The sequence below is a fragment of the Pinus tabuliformis genome, chromosome 4_1, assembly GCF_031772625.1.
Source record: "Pinus tabuliformis cultivar Carrire ecotype Pingquan chromosome 4_1, CPIR1, whole genome shotgun sequence".
NCBI lineage: Eukaryota > Viridiplantae > Streptophyta > Pinopsida > Pinales > Pinaceae > Pinus > Pinus tabuliformis.
In genome coordinates, this window is record NC_142303.1 from 825,934,379 (window position 1) to 825,957,348 (window position 22,970).

Below are 22,970 nucleotides of genomic sequence, written 5' to 3' on the forward strand. Positions count from 1 at the left end.
ACGACACGGATCTACTGAGATTATTTTCATTATACACATGCAGAATGGGTTTACATTATAAGATGATGATCAAGCTGATGATGATAGTTGGACGACACGAACACATCGATCAGGCACTATCCCTTTTACGAAAAAGGGGGTTGTACTGCTATGGGTTGTTGACTCGTAGTGGTCAACAAAGCATGCGACATACTTATTAATAATTGTCATACACACGATGTCTTCAAAGCTATCGAGTTCTTGTTACAAGAGAAAAGGTCTTTTTAGCATGTATATATGTTTGTCAACTGGAGCAGTGTTAATGAAAATTGTTTTCCTAGATGATGAGTAAAGAGAAAATGAAAGAATAATATGCGCTTCTTGTCGGCTTGACATCTGTTGCATATTCAGTAATGTATTTCCAAGCTTGCGAATAGTTTCCACCTTGTCATCTTGATTGCACAAACAAATTCATGGATTCTTTTGAAGGCAAATGTCATTGCAGAATCCATTTTTGTCATATAAGAGCTACAATATGTTGCTACAACATATGCATCCAAAATAAATTGAGCATCTGTATTTGCTTGCCATAGTGGCATATTTTTATTTTTTTTGCAAAAGCATTTATCCACAAATCGCAAGGATTTCTTTTGAGCAAGACAATAGGTCGAGTGATACAAGAGCGAAGGAGAAAAATGCATTCCTTTTTTGTGAGTCCTGCATCAATTAGGAAATTATCGAATGTTGTGTTTCTTGAGTAGGTATTGTGTTGTAGAATGAAAGAAAGTGTTTTTTGCGCTTCTCAATTGTCAACGTCTTTATTATAGAGAGGCTGCAAAATACAAGTTTCAGAAACTCGTGGGAAAGGGAAACCAAATCTACATGGAAAACATTTATTTTTTTGCATGTTTTTGTGTTGAGTTTGAATTTCAGTCATTTCACTTGGTAACAACGCCGAATCACAACTCAAATATTGATCAATGAATGCAGTGACATCAATATCAGGCGAGTGTTGATATATTGGTGCATCTTTAATCCAAAGCAACCCGTGATCATGTTCTGATCCTCTACTTTGGAACTTTGTGATGAAGAAATAATCTTGTACTTATCCAAGCAACTCATTGTTTTTTGTAATCAGAGTACACATTGATGCAATTCTATGTCTATAATATCAACTTCAAATGACTGGATGACACCTGATCAATGTGTCAATGTTCTCATCAGAGCAGTTAAGATTTTGTTTGGTTGTAGCACGAGTTTTTCTTTTCTCCATTGCATTTGTTAGTGAACTCCATAGATTCTCAACATTGGTGAATGTGACAAAAAATGTTGGTGGACCAAGATGACGTATCATTGCAAAGATGTCTTTTGATATGCCTTCAAAGTGATCAGGAGATGCATGGATGATTTTTAGACAATGATATGCAACTAGTGATTGCAATATTCTCTGAAGATTGCTTTGTTTCTTGACATCTTTGGCAAGTAGTTTTTGCTCTTTTAGTTCTCCTTTGCGAATAGAAATCCAAGTTGAGTTTGAAACCTGATTTATTAGGATACAAATTTCTTTGAAGAATATATTTGTAATGTGCGTTGAGAAGTCCTCAGACATATGCAATAGTTCCCATTACGCAATTTATTGATATGAAAAGTGATTGATGACAACAGTAGGACAGTTCGAGCCAAAAAACAATGTTGTGAAGTTAAGTTCTTTAGAAAACTTGTCCTGAAAGAGGTCCAATGGAAAGAATCCCTCAGAAGGCACAACTTGCATAATTTTTGTGTCAAGATCATGGATTAAATGGGCCTTCGATTAACCATGCACTAGTGTTTCTGTTTCTGGTTCTATATCACTATCATCATTTGGTGAATCTAGGTTGTCTATTGTCGAAATTGTAATGTCATGTTTTTTATTTTTAGTTTGATCAAAGTGTTCTTGCCACTCATCATTGATCACTATATGTTCATTTTTACAGTAACAAAGTTGTGTCGCACAAGTCGTACAAAGTAGTGATCACTTTGTTTGGGCGTATGTTCCCTTACAAATAAGCATTTTTGAATTCCATATTTCTTTTTAGCATAAATGCAATTGTCATGCTCTCGTTGTTTTTTCTAGGCAAGGATTTTTGAACTTTGTCCAAATTGGCAGGAACATTTATAATTATGCATGTTAATCCAATTTGCGATCTTTTCTACCCAAGCTGCCTTATTAATGCGAAGGTCATTCTTGATGCAACTAATCTCTACTCCAAAGTGGTTAATTACGCAACAAAAAACAATTTATGGTTTCGTCGTATTCGTAGGGGCGATGCAAATCCATACATTTTTTCATTGAGGAGAGTAGTAGAACAAGATTAGCAAATGTGTTCTTTCAGATTGATGGATTTGACATTTGCCCACAAGGACTTCACTCAATGAACCTATGACATAGCACGTGCGTTCGTGGCATACTAAACAATACCATTAGTTTGACTACATATTGGAAAATACCTCTAAAAATCACTTTATTTAATGCCCTACCAATACAAACCCAATACACCTTCCCAATTTAAAAAATGCCTACCTTCACTAAACATTGTAGGTATTCATTTTTCATTAACATTTTTTTACACCCTTTTATATTTATATCCCTTTATTTTCATTAAAGATGGTAAGCAAATTATGTGCTTAGAAAGAATAACCTAAATACAAGGTAGCTGAAAACTTGAAAGTTTCAAAAAAAAAAGGCAGATATAAGTTTGTTGATTTACAAATACATACTGTGGAAAATTTGAGTGGAAAATACATAGATCTAAACTCTCAATTGCGTCTATCTTCTATTAAATACTAGAAAAGGTACACCACAATATTTCAAAACAAAACCTTGATAACCAACACAATGGCATACCTTTCATATCGCTTATAGAATAGGAAGAGGAGAGAAAGTATAATGAATATGGACACATGCAGAAGCCTATCTGGTTGGAATTTGTAAAATTGTAGCCCTAACATGATCACCTAGTGCACTATAGTTGCATGGTAAGAGTGCTAAGTAAGTGTGTCTCCATCAGAGGATAAACTGGAGCATGTAAGCATGCATCCCCTCCTTGAGATCAGTTTCTGTTGGAAATGGCCTTACTATTGAGGGGGGGGGGGGTGAATCAGTGGTAATAGGATTTACTTAACTTTTAATTTTGCTAAACATTTTTTTTTACATAGAGTAGCTAACACCCACTAGCTAGAAGACTAGACTCCCACGACAATGTGCTGACATCCATCCGTTGAGAAGTACCTACTCAAACGATTCTGCAAATAAACATCTACTAGAATCGTCCACCACGAATGAGCCTCGCCCAAAATCCATTGGACTATCCAACCACCATTGGAGTGAGATTATCCTCCTCTAATCACTGTCTTCTAGTCTCCGCAAGCATGAAGTCTCTATGCCTCCAACTCCTCGATGCGAACCACGTTTCAAGATGTTTTAGACTGGGTTCTTAAAACTTGCTCACCATGAGAAACCCAACAAAATCTCTAATACGAATAATAAAGTCTAATATGCATATTCTAAACTCAGCTACATATGTATAATCATCTATGTAAAGTACTGTAGCACTCACTCACTCCACCCATACACTCACACCATCAATCAATCCAGCCACCAAAATCAATCCACAAGAATATAAGTCAAATTATCATCAATAATCTCCAATCAATACCTTGGGAAAATACCATGGTTATCCCAATACCATGGACACATGTACCATAGTAAACTCCAGGTCAATACCATGGGTACATACCATAGTTAAGCCAATACCATATACCACGGGTAAATACCATAGTTAAACCAATACCACATACCCCTTTACCATGGTAATCTACAAGCTCAATACCATAGGAAGATACCATGGTTAAGCTGATACCAAGAATCCTTGTACCATGGTAATACTAGCTCCACACAGATACCAATACCAAGGTAATTTCAATGCCAAGAATACATGTACCATGATAATGTTTACCTCAACCATTTGCATAACGATCAAACAAGCATATGCATAAACTCATACACACTCAAGCCAACTGCAACACACATATGCCCAGGTTGACATCAATGCCAACCATCAAACACTGCAACACAACACCTGCATCATCAATGCCTCTACAACACATCATCAATGCCAACAATCTCCCCCTTTGGCATTGATGGCAACCACGACTGAACCAACCAACTGATACTTTCCTCTGAAACTGAATCTTGTAGATACTCCCCCTTTGACATCAATGGAAAAGGGCATGACATCATACCTCTACTAATCATCAATAACTCCCCCTGAACACTATCTACGTCAAATCACAATGCAACAACAAACAATACACTCCTCAGGGAAACATAAAGCACCAAAAAATCATATCCATTAGCAATAGGGTAGCAACACTCGCTCTCCAAACGCAAATGAGCAGCAACACATCATAAGCATCACTCAACTCACTCGCTCCTCATAGAAACATACAACAAAGCAAATTTGGTCGCCAACATAAAGCAACAACAAATGAATGTAGTAGAAACAATATACTCCCAAGTAGCAGCATAACCATCAATGGCAACACATCATAAGCAACAACAACAAAGATAACCAACAACTACAACCACATCAACATCACTTCTCAACCAAGGCAACAACATCATTTGAAATACATGTCCTCATTGAAAGCATAGAAGCACCACACGCATGAAGACAAGACCACGATAACAACAAGAACATATCATAATCAATAGCAATAACATCCTCCATGAGTAGCATCACTCTCTCCATCAACATCGCCAGTAACAAAATACTGGACATGCTCCCCTTGAGCATCATCATCATCATCATCTTGTAATAAAAAATGTTGGCCAAAACACTAACAATCATACATGAGATAGGCATCAACATAGAAAACATATCCATCACGAATGTATCATACATACTCCCACTGAGCATCATAACCATCTACAAAGAACGCCTTCTTGCTAAAAGCTTCTACCTCATGGACGAACAAACTGACTCTTGACCAAAGGACTAGATCAATGAAGTACAAGGATGTTCAATGCACATGACTGATACATGACTCTACCTATCACTAACCACTGACATCATGGACTCAATGACTTGAACACATGATTACAGGGCTCCATATGCATTTACATGATATCAAATGACTCTACATTATGACTTCACAAGTCATGACCAGAAAATTTTGACATTTATCACAAAACTTCAAAAGTGTGATACATGGATGTTATGGACACAACACATGTAGCATATGACCGATACATTAATACATAACAAACATACACTTCTACATGAACTTGCAGCCCCCAGAGATTAACTCCTACAATATTATTGGCAATTATAATACATGAGTGTAATAGCTACACCAGAACATTATCCTTGCATCATATATTTACTTCATTTTATCCCCTGAAAAAAACAACAATGTTAGCAACATAAAACCCAATGAAAACTCTGTCATGACCGCCAACTATTAAATATTTGCTCCTCTCTTTGTTTTTATGTAGGTCCGTGCTCTCCAACTTCTACGATTTCTATCTAATCACATTTTTAATTCCCTTACAATAGGAGTTCAATAAGGTTGGCAGCCCAAATTGGAGGTAATGTCAATGACTGAGTTTGTGAGTGAATAAATAATAGGTCCATTCCAACTCACAGGTTCTACAGGCGTTCCTCGTGGAGAAAACTTCAGTCGACTCAAATTTCAGAAAGATCTTACCAGAGAAGATCAATTGCACCGCCAAAAAAAAAATGGAACATATCACACATGAGAAGTATTCCCTTTTTCACCTTGGAGATACCTTGGGTACAAGAATAATTGGACACTTGTATCAGCTGACACATATCGTTAGTTGATTGAAATCTCAGGCAAAATCCGCACATAACACAAACAACATTATAGATACACTATACACAAGTCTTATCCCTTCAGCATTCTTACCAACTATCAGATCACATCAACAACTAAGACATAAGACACTTACATTGCCCATCACTACATACTTTGTCTCATCGCACCTTACGATTTAGACTATCATTGATATTTCCATTGGATCTGTATCCAGTTTCATTTATATGCAGGTCATACAATACGTAGACCACTCACAAGTTCATTCATGAAAACATTACAACCACAGTAAAGAGAAAATGATCTCTGCCTTCAATGCTTAGGTGATCAGATGATATACCACATCGCTCTGCCTTGACTAATGAGGCGATAACATTCCAACTTTATCAAGTGCACACGTTTTACATTTTCCACGTTGCATATTTGGTCTCATAGCAAGTTAATCACACTAATGCTCAGACATACTTCACAAACATGCACTTACATCACATCCCCTCTGTTCATCTTTGATTAGCAACTCCATATAGAAGCAAAACTCAGATCTGAACAAGAATCCTCAACAACATCATGAAACACACCACATTCTACATAAATTGTTGAGTTTGTTTCTTAATGACTTATGGCTCAGTTGGATAGATGTTTCCCCAATCAACATCAAACTTTGTGGATGAAAACAATGTTTTCAGAGCCTCATTGAAGCTCATTAACAATGAAAAACCTTCCATGTAGATATTATACCTATGCATGCACTACTTCGATAATTTTGGACTGCTCATTGGTTAGCCTTCGTGCCCTTCCATCACATACCCATCAATGAACACCATGACGACCACTGTAAACCTAGAGGATATGTTTAAAACAAAAATCCTCTCGAAGAGCAGTGTCTATAACTTCAATAGAAATTGTCATCAAATACCAACAATCTAACTTTCTAAGCAAACATCAACTCTATAGCAACAATATCGTATGTCATCATAATCCGTCATATATATATATATATATATCAAAGACCAGTTCCCTTTCCATAGGTGTGAAAACCTTGTCTCCCACTTGAGCATATGCATGTCTCTTTGCAAGATCAACATTGTATACAACTCCAATATCTATCTTATATGAGAACTTCCCTTTGATGGATTTCTCCATGTCTTGTGCATCTTGAAAAGACTGGAATCAAATATATATGTCATGCTCTAATGTGAAGGAGAACTCCTTCTGACTGTTATGCTCTTAACCTGCAAAGCAATACCCAAGCGAAGAAAAGATACCGAGAACACAGAATATGCGAAGAAAATATACCCAGAACACAGAATAGCAATGATTTTATTATTCAGAGAGAAATGTTCACGGGCCTCTTCGAGGGGGCAACCTCCAATAGAGCAATGCTCGATTACAAAACAAGACATGATGCTCCTCGCAGGGAGTCTCTATCCTTTATATATGACTCATACATGCAATACCACGGGCCAATATCGTGGGTTTTATTAATACCATCTATCTAATACTACCGCCCATTTACCATCTATCTAATACTACCGCCCATTTGCAACTAACTGTGGTCCCGTCATTAATTGCGAGTTAACCACTTACAAATATTAATATGGGCTTTATTGACTCTTGACTATGACGTGATCCCATGACATAAATAAGGGGGTTAGGGTGGGACCCTAACATGCCCTCCCCCTTAAGACTAGCCTTGTCCTCAAGGCTAAAGCTGCGGAAACTGCTGAAGAATAGTGGCTGGTTCCCAAGTTGCATCTTCCGGAGAGGTGTCTTTCCATTTGACGAGGACCTCCTTAAGCATGCGGCCGCGCAGGTGCTTGTCTCGTGTGTCTAGAACCTGTTCAGGTTGAAGCCAGATTGACCCTTCTTCGTCCAATTCAGGTAGACTGGTTTGAACTCGGCAATTGTTCCCAATCACTTTCTTGAGGCACAATACATGGAAAACTGGGTGGATTTTTGCTGTAGGTGGCAAAGCCAACTTGTAAGCCACTTCTCCAATGCGCTGAAGTACTTGGTATGGTCCATAGAATTTTGGAGAGAGCTTTTGACAACCCTTGTCTTTGAGTGATGTTTGCTTATATGGTTGCAGCCTCAAAAAGACCTGATCCCCTTCTTGAAATTGGCGCTCTGAGCGATGTTGGTCAGCCTGTTGCTTCATACGGTTCTGAGCTTGATGAAGATTCTCGCGCAGATGGGCAAGCATGGTTGCGCAGTGTTGTAGGAGTTGATCCACGGCTTGTACTTTGGAGCACCCCGTGAGATAAGAAGTAGGGGAAGGCGGAAGTTGTCCATAGACTGCTTCATAGGGAGTCATTTTGGTGGTGGCATGATAGTTGGTGTTATACCACCATTCTGCCAAAGGTAACCACTGTACCCAAAGGTGTTGTTTTTCTGAAGTGAAACACCTAAGGTAGGTTTCTAGACATTTGTTGACGGCTTTGGTTTGACCATCTGTTTGCGGATGATATGAAGTACTGAGTTTGAGTTGAGTGCCTTGTATTATGAAGAGCTCCTGCCAAAAATTACTGGTGAAGATTGGGTCGCGGTCGGACACAATAGAAGTGGGCATGCCATGCAATTTGAAGATCTGATCCATGAAAGTTTGAGCAACCAAAGTGGGTGTGAATGGTTGGGGTAGGGCGCAGAAATGAGCATACTTCGACAGTCGGTCCACAACCACCATGATGACTGACTTGTTCCCAGACTTTGGAAGACCTGTAATGAAATCCATGGAGACCTCCGTCCAAATTGACACCAGAATGGGCAATGGTTGTAATGTGCCTGGTGTGTTGACGGTTTCCCCTTTGTGGCGTTGACAGACGTCACATTCTGCTACGAAAGTAAGGATGTCCTGTTTCATGCCGGCCCAAAAAAATGATCTTCTGGTGCGAGCATATGTCTTCTGAAAGCCTGAATGTCCTGCAATGGGAGATGAGTGCAATTCTGCCAAAATGCGACTTTTGAGGGTGGATGTTGGTGATATTACGACTATGTCCTTGTAGCGAAGAATATCATTCTACCACGAGTAGCCCTTGCTGGAATTAGGATCTACCTGCAATTGAGAAATGAGTTGGGAGAACCCGGGATGTGAAAACCATTCCCTGCGAGCCTCTTCAATCCAGTCTGGAATGGGGAGGGAAATTGCGAGCAGAGTACTTTCCTCCTCAAATTGGCGCGACAATGCATCTGCTACCCTGTTGTCTTTCCCTTTCTTGTAAATGATCTCATAATCATATCCCAGCATTTTGGCTAACCATTTATTTTGTTGTGGGGAAGATAGGCGTTGCTCCAAAAAATATTTAAGACTGTGATGATCTGTGCGGATTTGGAAACGTCGCCCCAACAAGTAAGGTCGCCAGGTCTAGACTTCATGTAAGATGGCCATCATTTCCTTCTCGTAGGTAGATTGGCCCAGATTCCTCCCACTTAGTTGTTGGCTGGTGAAGGGCAATGGTCGCCCTTCCTGCATTAAGACCGCTCTTATACCTGTTCCCGAAGCATCAGATTCAATGACAAATGATTTGGTGAAGTCCGGTAGTGCTAAGACAGGAGTGGAACACATGGCGGTTTTGAGAGCTGTAAATGCCTGTTGTGCTTCTTCGTTCCAGAAGAAGGAATTTTTCTTTAGGAGTTGCGTTAGGGGCTTCGCTATGCGGCCATAGTTGCGGACAAATTTACGATAATAGCCTGTGAGACCCAAAAATCCTCTCAAGCTTTTCAAGGTCTTAGGTTGAGGCCATTCTTGCATTGCCTGGATCTTTTTTGGGTCCACCTTGACACCTTCACGCCCCACAATGTGGCCCAAATACTCAACTTCTTCCATGCCAAACGAACACTTAGACATCTTGACAAATAATTTATGTGTGCGGAGCAGTTGCAAGAGTAGATCTACATGCTGAAGATGTGCCGCCCAAGTGCCACTATAGATGAGGATGTCATCGAAGAAGACAAGGACAAATTTTCTGAGATATGGTTTGAGGAGGTGATTCATAAGGCTCTGAAAAGTAGAGGGGGCATTACAGAGACCAAATGGCATGACCAGGAACTCATAATGGCCTTCATGAGTTCTGAAAGTTGTCTTGGGAATGTCGACTTCCTTCATGCGAATTTGGTGGTAGCCTGAGCGAAGATCCAACTTAGTGAAGAATTGAGCCCCATTGAGTTCGTCCAGAAAATCGTCAACCACTGGGATGGGAAATTTATCTTTGACTGTTAACTTATTGAGGGCCCTGAAGTCTGGACACATCCGCCACTCCCCATCTTTCTTGAGGACCATGACCACTGGAGATGAATAAGGACTAATGCTAGGACGAATGACACCTGCTTCCAACAATTCCTTGATGATTTTTTCTATTTCATTCTTTTGGGTGAACGGATATCTGTATGGCCGCACATTTGGGGGTTGGGCCCCTGGAACCAATGTGATGCTATGATCATGTTCCCCTTGCAAGGGTGGAAGCTCATGAGGCTTGTCAAAGACCGTCCGATGTTTATTTAAAATCTGTTGCATCTCAGGATGAATTGGCTGAGACATGGTGTCTACTACCTGGATGGCATTAAATTGAGCTACCACTCCATGATGGCCCTTTTTTAACAATTTTTCCATCCTATGCGAGCTGATGATAGAGGGGGCTCCCGCCTGTAGTCCACGGAGGGTATGTGTGGAGTTGTTCTGCTTAAAACTCATATATAACTCCTGGAAATCCATTGTGATTGGCCCAAGAGTGCGGAGCCATTCCGCGCCGAGGACAATGTCGCAACCCCCCATGTGTATTGCAAACATGTGGGTTTTCAATTGATAATCCCCCATTTGAATTTTGACATTTTCACAGCGACCTTCACATTTCATTGTGCCCCCATCTGCAATCTGGACTTGGAAGGTAGAAACTGCCCGGACGAAACAATGTGCTGCTTCAGCGATCTTTTGGTGGATGAAATTATGGGTACTTCCACTATCAATCAAGACTACTACTGGGCGATGTTTAAGAAAACCCCTGATTTTGAGAGTTTGAGGGGAAGAAATTCCTGCCAATGCATTTAGCGAAATAATTGGTTCATCAGATACAATCTCCTGTTGGTTATCTTCTTCGATCGCCTCCGGTTCCTCAAGTGGTGGATCTTCCTTGGTGGAGCTGTAGTCAGTGGCATCTATTTGAAAAAACTTGTGCTCTTTGCATTTATGACCTGGGGAATATTTTTCATCACAGTAGTAACATAGTCCTTGCTTCCTTCTTTCGGCCATTTCCGCAGGTGACACCTTTTGAATCTTAAGTGTCTGAGTCATATTGGGAGCCTGTGAGGGACGACCTTTAGCGGGGAAGTTGGGGCGGCTGGATTGGGCTGTTAATGCACGTTCCACCTTACGGGCTACCTGGCAAGCCTCTGTCCATGTGGGAGGGTGGTGGAGTAGAACCTGAGCTTCGATGGCTTCTTTAAGACCGCTGATAAAGCATTCCATGTAGAACTCATCTGTGAGACCCTTAGTGCGGAAGGATAAGGCTTCAAAAGCAGTAATATATTCCTCCACTGTACCCGTCTGTCGGAGCTTAGTGAGACGCCCCAAAAAAGAGTCTTCCTGTTCAAAGCGACTGCGAAGAGTTTTGGCAAATTGGGCCCAATTCTGAAAATGTCCATTGCAACGCTGATGCCATTCCTTCCATTGCCATCGTTCATTGTCCAAGTACATGGTGCCCACCATAAGCTTAGTCCCCTCATCTGTGATATGATTCAATTGGAAATAGTGCTCCATTTGTGCTAGCCATGCGGACGTGTGAGAACCGTCAAATTTCTGCATATCCAACTTGGGAGGTCGCTGACTGGGTGGTGGATGGGAGTGCCAAACGTGAGGAGAGTGGCTAGACTCACCCTCATGGTATTCATGGCCATTATACGCCTCCTCGTGGGCTGGCTTCTTGCCCTTTGGGAATGCCTCCTGTAACTGGTTACTTATTCCTTTAAGCTCAAGTTCTATGTGGTTACTCATTCCTTGAAGCTCAAGTTCGATCTTGTTGACCGCAGTTTGGAGGGAGTGCACATGGTTTTCAATTTTGTCGATCCTTTCATTGGCCATCGCTTGAGCACGAGTTTCTACCATACACCAACCTGATGAAAAATTGGGACCGCCTAAAAATTTTTACTAAGAAATTGAATGGTACCACCTTGCTCAGCTCGTCGTTCTGATACCGATGGGCTAGGTCACCTATAAGCGCCCCGGAAGATCTCAGACTTTTTTTTTTTTTTTTTGGAAAACTCCTAACGGAGTTTTACTCCTTCCTGATCAATACTGCAGTCGCCAAATCCTCAAAATGTCAATGCCGCCAAAAGTCCTGCGAAAATTATATCCAGGTACAGGAACCCTTCACAACTACTCCGATCTGGTGGATCTGAGAGATCTGAATGGTGGAACAACTGCTGCTGCTGATCTGGAATATCCGATCTGGTGGATCTGAGAGATCTGAATGGTGGAACAACTGCTGCTGCTGATCTGGAATAGATGATGTGTGATCCCCCGATAGAAAGGGAACTATGGTCTTGGGGAGTGTCAGGTGCTACAGATCGCAATATACATAAGGGTCTGACAGTAGTACTCGGCCCAATGTTTCAGGGCTCTAACTAAGGAGGATCAACCGTACCCTTAGCCGTACAACCCGACTACCCTATCGTACGAGCGAGTAATCTCTCCGAGTGCTATTCTCAGTGCACTGTAGCCACAAGACGGCCGAAGGTTTATCTATGGCGAGGTTTCAAGGGAGCTAGGGGGCTTCCTATATACCCAGAGGGTACGTGGAAGACAGTCCGTGCGCGGTTCTGTCTAATGCGCTACTACTCGAAGGGGTACCCACAAGGGTTACAAGGGAGTCCAACAAACGTGACCACCTCTTGTATTTCCTGCGTGCATGCCTCCCCAAATCCACAGGTTTATGCGCTTAACGACAGATCCCGTGGTTTAAAGACGCCGGAACACGTCTCTAGCCAAAAAAAATTTGCTAAAATTTGGAGATCCCATCGAGCCCTGGAAAGTGCTCTGATACCACTTGTTATGCTCTTAACCTGCAAAGCAATACCCAAGCGAAGAAAAGATACCGAGAACACAGAATATGCGAAGAAAATATACCCAGAACACAGAATAGCAATGATTTTATTATTCAGAGAGAAATGTTCACAGGCCTCTTCGAGGGGGCAACCTCCAATAGAGCAATGCTCGATTACAAAACAAGACACGATGCTCCTCGCAGGGAGTCTCTATCCTTTATATATGACTCATACATGCAATACCACGGGCCAATATCGTGGGTTTTATTAATACCATCTATCTAATACTACCGCCCATTTACCATCTATCTAATACTACCGCCCATTTGCAACTAACTGTGGTCCCGTCATTAATTGCGAGTTAACCACTTACAAATATTAATATGGGCTTTATTGACTCTTGACTATGACGTGATCCCATGACATAAATAAGGGGGTTAGGGTGGGACCCTAACACTGACCAAAGTAAGATGAATCACAAGTTGGATTCTTTCCATCATGTCCATATGAGAGCCATTTGAATATTTCAGCATATGGAAACAATTTTTCATAGTAGACCCTCAAGTACTCGAATTTAAATCCTTGAGGGAGATACTAGCTTCGTTCTGGGCTTTCTCGGGACTGTCAATTTGCATATTGTCGTCTCCCCTATTATCCTGGTCATCCTCACATGAAATCTCACTTACGAGACTCTCTTCTTGGTGAAGATCGTCTTCTATGGGCATTGTTTCCTCTGCCTTTTGCCCTATCGCAAGGATTTATGAGTAGATCTGTGAACAGTATGAGAACCAACCTCTCAACCCAACGTTGGGCCATCCATTGATTCCTACAATAAGATGTACAAAATAACAAACCACCAGGAGCCGTGCTTTCCTCCAGATGACTATTCGATCTCCAAGGGATCCTACAACAAGCCAATAGACATATAGCCAAATCCAACCATTCACTCAGATTCGATCCTTGATTACAACTATAAGTGCATTCACACCGGAAAGAATAGGACAACCCATTACAACGCTTTCCATTGATATGTGGCCAAAATAACTTATGTACTCATTTAATGATGCTCACAACTTATAGATCACGCATTCACAATATTTAAGGGCTAAATCGACAAGATTGTGCTCAATCCATTAATGTCCACATTAATGCATTTTGGTAACCATTAACTAAAAACACAGTGACCAATTCAATTGAGTAAATCGATAAAGCAAAAAAAACTTTATTTCTTCGCTAAACATTGATCATTGTGCCAATAGACTTACTTAGGCCACTCCAACAAAAAACGATTATTAATTCCTTGACTAGATCAACGTGATCGATCATATACCAAAACCTCTAAAGCATTCACATGAAAGATTGATTTACTAGAGCGAATCTGTCTCTATGCCCTGGGAGACAGATTCAAAATTGACCATATCATTAGCGAATTATTTAAAGTATTTGTATCCTACTGCATCGCTTTAGAAAAGAAATTTCATATCCTATGTGTATTCTGATATAGACCTTTGCAGTCTTAGTATTTCTTCCTCATTTTTATTAATACCAAGTAATACAGTACCAACTGCAAATCTTGCAGGTTTTCCGACCCTAGTGTCTGTTGCCTCCATCCATAGCCGGTGGTGATGTGTGAGGCTCAAAAATCCAACATTGTGGCAATCACACTTGATCTATCTACTGTGGGATGTGTAAATTGGCCTTTGCATTATTACATTATCTGGTAAGTGTTGGATTATGGAAATATTCAAGATGCATTCTGATGCACCGATCATGGATCAAGACTCGAATCTCCTGATGTTGTGCACATTGTCAATGGTATCCAAAATCTCTTACGCGAGGGTATTCATTTTCTTGGCAAAAGTTTCACAAATATTTACATTGCACCTTTCAGGCTTCATAAAATAAGCATTTTGGCTAATATTTTGACCCTCTATTATGAAGCGCTCCAATATTCTCCACCCCCTCTTTTTTATTATTATTTTTTTAAAATATTTATTCTCAAGAGCTAATCATCAAATTTGTTTTGTGCAGGAAAATCTTCATCATTCCATGTGCAGATTAAAAGCGAAGATATAGATTAAGATAAAATCAATTCTCAAACCTTTTGTCCCAAACAAACATTGTCGAATCTAATGAATCTTTATTTTCTTGGAGGAGCTCCCCTTGAATCTATGATCTTTTGCTTCATGCTCCCCCTGAGGCCGAGCTAGCCTCAAATTTATTTTTGCTCCTTTATTTTCCAAATTCTCTTGGTTTTCATCTGCAAATTTATTTGATACATGATGGACACATTCACACTAGGACTCCTTTTCTTCAATCTGGACTCCATCATGGCAATAGGAAATTTATAGTCTTTGGCCTTGTGGCCTAAATTATTACAAAAATAACATCTGATATGACCAAAATAAGGCGAAAATGGCTACTTTTTAAAATGAATACCTTTATGCCCAAATTCATTACATAAATAACAATACCCATAGAAAACATTTTTATACCTGGAGGTTGATGGGTTTTCTTTCCCTTGATGGATTGCTTGTGATTTCTCTAGATTTGGCAGCTTGCCTTGCTTGAAAAGATTTGTATTTTTGTTTTCGCAATTTGCAGCAATGTGCCTAAATTTCTAATAACTAAAACACCTTGTATTTCTCAAAACTCTTCTTGGCACCTTCTTTGTTTCTTGACTTGTCTCTTGATCTTGATGATGGCTTCCTTTATTGCTTCTTGAACTTTATGCTTTGGGATTTTCAATTTTTTCTTGATTTTTTCCTTTTTGACTTGATCTGCTTTCTTCTTTTTCTGCTTCAAGTTTTCTGTAATTGTTGATCTGTTCCTTTAGTTGGCTGCCAATCTCCTCTTCAGTTCTCCTTGATTTCTCTAACTGATTTTTCAGATCTGAATTTTCTTCTTTGAAGGCATATTCTTTCTCCTCAAGAATCTGCAACAATTTCTTCAGATCTCTATTCTCTAAAGTCAGCTTCTCAATTAGCCTTTCTTGAGCTTTGTTTTCAGCCTCAAGGGTTACTAATCTTTTAAATTCATCATCCTCGTATTCTTCCAACGGAAAAACACCTTCCTCACTTCTTGACAAATCAACTTCAAAACACTGATTATTTTCATATTCTATAATCCCAAAATCATCATCACTGATTGGCAAGGAAAATGTCCATGACTGAAAGTACCATCTGCCATACCTTTCACCTGGAGGAGAGGCTCTTCGGGTTTTATAGCATTCTTGATTTGTTTGCAACACTTCTTCTTCTTAGATTATTTCCTTTTGTTCTTCGCCATGGTCCATGATCTTCTCTCAAGCGATCAAGCTTCCCCAAGAGAACTCCACTCTAATACCAATTATTGGAAACGGCCTTACTACTGGGGGGCAGTGAATAAGTAGTAATAGGATTTACTTAACTTTTAATTCTTCTACTACTGCTGCTCAAATCTTCTATTATGTTGAACACTTTTTTTACATAGAGTAGCTAGAACACGCTAGCTTGAAGACTCAATTCGTACAACAATGCGTTGACATCCATCAATTGAGAAGTACCTATTCACACGACTCTGTGGATAAACATCTACTGGAAGTCTCCACCACCAAAGAGCCTCACCCAACATCCATTATATCCAACCATCATTGGATTGAGATTCTCCTCTAATCAATGTTTTCTAGTCTCCACAAGCATGAAGTCTCTATGCCTCCAACTCCTCCATGAGAAACACATTTTAGAATGTTTCAAATTGGGTTCTTAAAACTTGCTCACCATGAGCAACCTAACAACATTTCTAATTTGAATAATAAAATCTAATATGCACATTCTAAACTCAACTACATATGTATAATAATCTATGTAAAGTACTGTAGCAGTCACTCACTCCACCCATACACTCACACCATCAATCAATCCACCCACCAAAATCAATCCACAAGAATATAAGCCAAAATATCATCAATAATATCCAATCAATACCTTGGCAAAATACCATGGTTATCCCAATAACATGGACACCTGTAAAATAGTAAACTCCATGTCAATACCACAGGTACATACCATGGTTAAGCCAATACCACAAACCCTTGTACCATGGTAATATGAAAGCTCAATACCATAGGCAAATACCATGGTTATGTCGATACCAAGAATACATGTACCATGATAATGTTTACCTCAACCATCTACACAACTGTGAAACAAGAATATGCATAAACTCATACACACTCAAGCCAACTGCAACACACATATGCCCATGTTGACATCCACGCCAACCATCAAACATTGCAACACAACACTTGCGTCATCAATGCCTCTGCAATACATCATCAATGCAAACAATTTCCTCTACGTAACATGGAAATTTCCCATGCATAAGTATTCTAATTGACTAGGGATTCACACCCTTCTAGTAATAATAGATCATGCAAGCTAAAAATAACAAAAGGAAAGCTCTACTAATAGAAAAACTCTATCCAAAACTAAAACTGCTAAATCAGAGACAACATCTAAACTGGAATTAAATGAAGGTGGCACATGCATGCCCTCAGCATGCATGCACCCTCTTCCAAAAAACAATCTATTTCACTACCTCTTGTGGCATGCATGTTCCCTCTACCAAGCAATAGTTTATATCTTTTTCCCCTACACTTTCATTCAACCTGTTCATCACTGATGTAAGGAAAGGGTGATGGTGCCGGATTTGTTGTCTTCTCTGCTTCCCCATCATTGGGAGGATTACTATATGAGAAATAGGTAAAATCTCTTAACACATGAATTAAACATAGATCATAGAGGTATTAGCAATGTGATGCATGCCTGTTCTGGAGCAAGACTACTTGGGAGCGGGAGCAGAGAGCGGCATTTTCAAAAGCTCCCAAGACATGAGCGATATTGGGAGCGTATTTCATATATATATATATATATATATATATATATATATATATTGATGCATATATGTCAAAAAAAGAATGTATAATGATGAATTAGTGGTAAAAACATAAAAAACATGGATTAAACCATATAACATCATTTATCTAGTAGTTAATCTTCATCAACCACAATTCCACAAATTACAAGTTCTCATTTATATAATATGTAAGGGTGCACATAACCAAAATAACATTGAGTGCAATCCATCTTTGAACTGAAAATACATCAACAAATAGGCTTTGGATGGCCTCTAACATCCAAAAAAATTGCACTACATCAAATACCTACATATCATCAATATCATTGCCTATCTTGGGATCTTTGTCATTAATATCACCCTTAAGCATTAACATAAGATAGAAAAAATGCAGTATGTCAAGTCAAGATTTTGTTTGAGTGATGGTACGTTTTTACTAGGATCATGATAAATGAGTTCAACAATTAATATCACTAACGTCAAGGTACACAGAGGGCTTGGTGCTCTTGATTAAATACGAGTTCCATACCCTAGTACATGATAAAATCCAATGGTAACATCGCAATCCTCCCAATCCTGAAATCCTAAAACACTGATAAGAATGTTGGATTTTGAGTGAGATCTAAAATTCTTCTTTCTCCATATGAAATCCAATGAGTTCGGAACCACTCTTAAACATCCCGAGTCATTTCATGGTAATGTTAAAAATTTAAGTAGAATGATGAAAATGAAAGATAAATGAAAATGTCACTTTTGCTTTAAGAATTTAACATTACCATGAATTGCATATCATTACTAGGGCCATAGGCTTGAATATTAGGCTACTTTGGACCTAATATTACCATAGTGTTTTCTTTCTCCCTCCCACTCTTGATACTCCCACGATACTCTTGAACCTCTATTTCTCCATCCCGCTTGTTTTTGGCCTTTATGTGGCCATTGTATTGTATAAACAATACCTTATAATACACATATTGCTTTACAACATATAAAAACCATTTATCCCCCAATTATATGCTGAATATATTATTTCATTTTTTCCTCATTTTTTATGCCCCAATATGAATGCACATGGTATAGTATTGCTTTTTCAGTGAAGCCCCCCGTGCATCTGCTGCAGCAGCGATGCTGGAAAAATCCAACAATGTGTTTTTGTTAATGGGTCCCATGTCCTTTGTAAAATGCAATCTTTTACAAATACAACATGCATAAGTAGGTGTGTCTTGGATCGATTGTAAATATGTCTCGATTACTTTAATCGATCACACTTATTTCTTTTGTTCTTCTTTTCGCACATCACCATGTGCCCGTATAACATACTTGACATGATGTAGCCGACTATAATTCTCACTAGGTTCGTTGGAAAAAGCACTAGAGACTACTGTGCTATCGTGCTTGCTGAATGATAAAGAATATGAATCTTGTTTAGATAGTGTGCAATGTTTAGGTAGTTTGACAGATTTTCTCTTTTTTGATGGGCTATTGCCAGTTGTGTGAAACGTTAATGGAGAGCAACATGCAAAATCATTGGTCTTTCTATCAACAAGATCAATGGAAGAAATAGTTGGTACAATAGTGCAGTTTCTTTCCAATGACATTGATTCAAGCATCCCTTGCATTCTATCAATGCGACTAATATTTTCAACATTATTAATCTTCTTAAGTGCATGATAATGCACGTGTGATTTGGACAATGGAATCTGCATTATGTATAGAAATTTGGACAAAGTGTTTGATGAATAGAACTTAAAATCAAAGTATTTGGTTTTTGCATTCCAAATGTATATGTTGACATTGAGTAGTTCACATATCCTTTGGATTGTAAAAGAGTTTCCCTCGACATGTCCATTTGCATATGACATTAATAAGTTAATTATATAACCTTGCCAACTAAGTCACATCACAGGAGGACACGAGACAAGGAGGACACGTAAATACGAGTATTCAATACGAAACACGGCAACCTGGAAACAGGACACGGGGGACACGTTTTATATATATTTAATAAATAAATAAATAAATAAATAAATATATATATATATATATATATATATATATATATATATAGATACCAAAATATAGTTTTTTATCCATATTAAATTGCATGTTGCAGCTTATCTAATCAAATTAAAATATAATTACTTCTCAAAGTTCATAGTTCACTTTAAAAAAATAAATAGAATCAAAATTTACTATTTAGAAATTAGAAAGTGATATGCTTGGTCTTGATTCTTGAATATTCAATGTTCATTGTTCATGTACAACTTACAAGCACATATGAAAGTAACTAAAGTCTAATCCTATTGATTTCCTCTGCCCCTCTTGCGAGAAAATGCCAAAGCTTTCCCTTTCCCTCTAGATGTAGATGCTAATGCTGGTGAAGTTGGCAGTGGAGTTTGCTATGCTATAGAAGCTGAAGAACTAGAAGTAGGAGCTATAGGAGGTAGACCACGTCCTCTATTGGTGGCAGGGGTAGCCCGGGCAGGTGGTGTCACCTGGAAACATTACAATCTCCCAATCCTGAAATCCTGAAAAACTGATAAGTCTACTGCATTTTGAATGAAATCTAAAATTCTACTTTCTCCATATGAAATCTAATGAGGCCGGAACCACTCTCAAACATCCTGAGTCATTTCATGGTAATGTTAAAAATTTAAGTAAAAGTGACATTCTCCTTAATCTTCATTTTCATCCTTTTACTTTAAGAATTTAACATTACCATGAATAGCATATCAATACTAGGGCCTAAACTTGATCATTAAGCTGCCCCATTCAAAAATTATTTGTTTCTTTAAAAAAAAATGGCAGCTTATGCAGGCAACGTTTTCTATCAACGGAATACGCGTTTTCCAGATGCAGGACACGACGAAAACTGGCGAATACGTTTTACATTTTACAGGACACGATGAAAAACGTTTTCGACACATTTTAGGGCCGTTTTCATGTCCGACACGTAAAATACAGGACACGGGACCTTGGAGGACGTGTCCTGTGACTTAGCTTGCCAATTGTTGATACGTTGCTCGTGTTCAACAATTATAGAATTGAGGTACTCGTGCAAGTACTTGATAGCTCTAATGTCATTGCAAACAAAACCACTGTACAAAGTTTGTGCAATGGTTTTTCTCAACGCAACCATGTCAAACCATGGTGCAAGGGGACAAATAGATTCAAACAGTGAGTCATGACAATCGTTGATAATATTACCATAGATCAAAACTGTTGTTGTAACAAGATTTTTTTAATTGAAAATGTGTCATATTGTTTGGAGGAGCATTGACATTGACAATAGAATGGAGCAATTGATCTATGAAGCATAGCCATGATGCATGTTGTACAGTGTAACAAGAGTGGTTTGAAATGGCCACACACAGGGTTCTGGTTATGGAACAAAATATTATAACGATATCCACTAATGTGTTGATTGAAGCGAAGATATGGTTGTCTATTTGTGTATAGCCAAACATTAATAGGAATTGACAACCAATTAGAGAACCATTTGATGCAAAAAACATCCTCCCATAAGCTAATTGCAGAAGGAGTACAAAGAGAGGAAGATGTAGAAAATCCTTGCAAGTATGTACGGACATTATTAACTTGGTGAAGGTCATGAAGCTATTCAGGGGTTAGTTTGGTATGCAATGAATGAAGAGCGAAATCATGACCACGAATCAAATAGTGGTGGAAGTGGCTAACAATTCCTTCTTGAATATCAACCGAGGTATATCAGAAATGAAGAACAACAACAAAAGAATAAAATAAACAATTTCCTGGATAGTAGGAGAAATGTTGAAGTCTATATAAGTTGAACCTAGATAGCCTGTGATCAATTTCTTGGAAATTTGATTCATTTAGTGCAAAATCATTTTTCATTGCCATGCGTCCCAATGGGAAGATATGGCAAAGTAGAAAATGCAAGGTTGATGTACAATGGAAAAAGATGAATTATATTGAATAGTCAAAAGCTAACAACCACTGAAGAACATTTTGGGAAATTCTATATGGGGTTTAGTCTTCTTTCATTTCTATTCTTGTTGACCACTTGGATGAGTACGAGCACCTGGTTGTGGCACAAAGAGAAAGCATACGTTATGGGGAATTTTGATGTTTACATGTGATCAAAGAGAGGCAAAAGAAAAACTACATGGCTAAAAGGGGAAAACCGATAACTTCAAGCATTTCACTTCAAGTGCATAGGTGAAAAATAAAATAAAATAAAAAAAGGAAACAAAATTCACAAAATGTATTAGCAAGCATAATTCAGAGATAATGCAAACAAATCAGAGGTCTATAAGAAAAAAATACGAAGCCTCTATTTACTAGAGTGAAAAAAGCATCCAATTCAAAATCCTACTCTCTAGCTTCAATAGTTTAGTAAAACCAAGCTTTGTGGCAAGTGCTAGCCAAAGCTCAATAAAACTACATGAACCCAAAAAATGCTCATAATGTTTCAAGAAATGTTCATTATAGTTCAATCTTTAAAAACTCACTTCATTACTGAAATGCTCACTATGGGTCAACCTAAAAAGGTCATAGTGAGTTGCTAGTCTTATTTGTAACTTCATGTGGAATGAGGTTGTAGGGTCAAGCTCACAGTGACTTGTAGGTGTTTAGGGGCTGTTGTACATTACAGATAATGGAGGAAAAATCATTGTTAGTATTCGATGGACAGGGGAGTATTTATCTGTGTAAAAGAGGAAAAACGACATGCCTTGTGTCAAGGACTACAAGTACTGAAAGTGTTGATCTATACATGCTACAACAATAAGTAAGGTGCTTTTTTGTTCTTATCTTGTCATTGGGCAGATAGCAGATCTCAAGAAGCAAATTGCAAGCCTAGTTTTCCACACTACGTATACTAGTTACAATAGTGATTGAGGCCTATGATCCCTGGAACGAGAGCCCCGTGATTTTTTTATTGATGGACTAATAGAATAATTGAGCTTTGGGCTCAAATAAAACCATTGGTAGCAACCAATGGCTAGGGAGGCTTTTCTCTATGGAAATAATGCAAAAGAACCTGCTAGGTGTTAAGGGCTACAAGTACTAGAATGTCTGATCTAGATAGCCTACATCACCAACTATTTTATTTGTTCTTCTCGCGCTATTGAGCAGATTGCAGTTCAAAAGAAGCAAATTGCAAGCCCTACATTTGTATCGTATGTATACTAGTTATACAATGATCG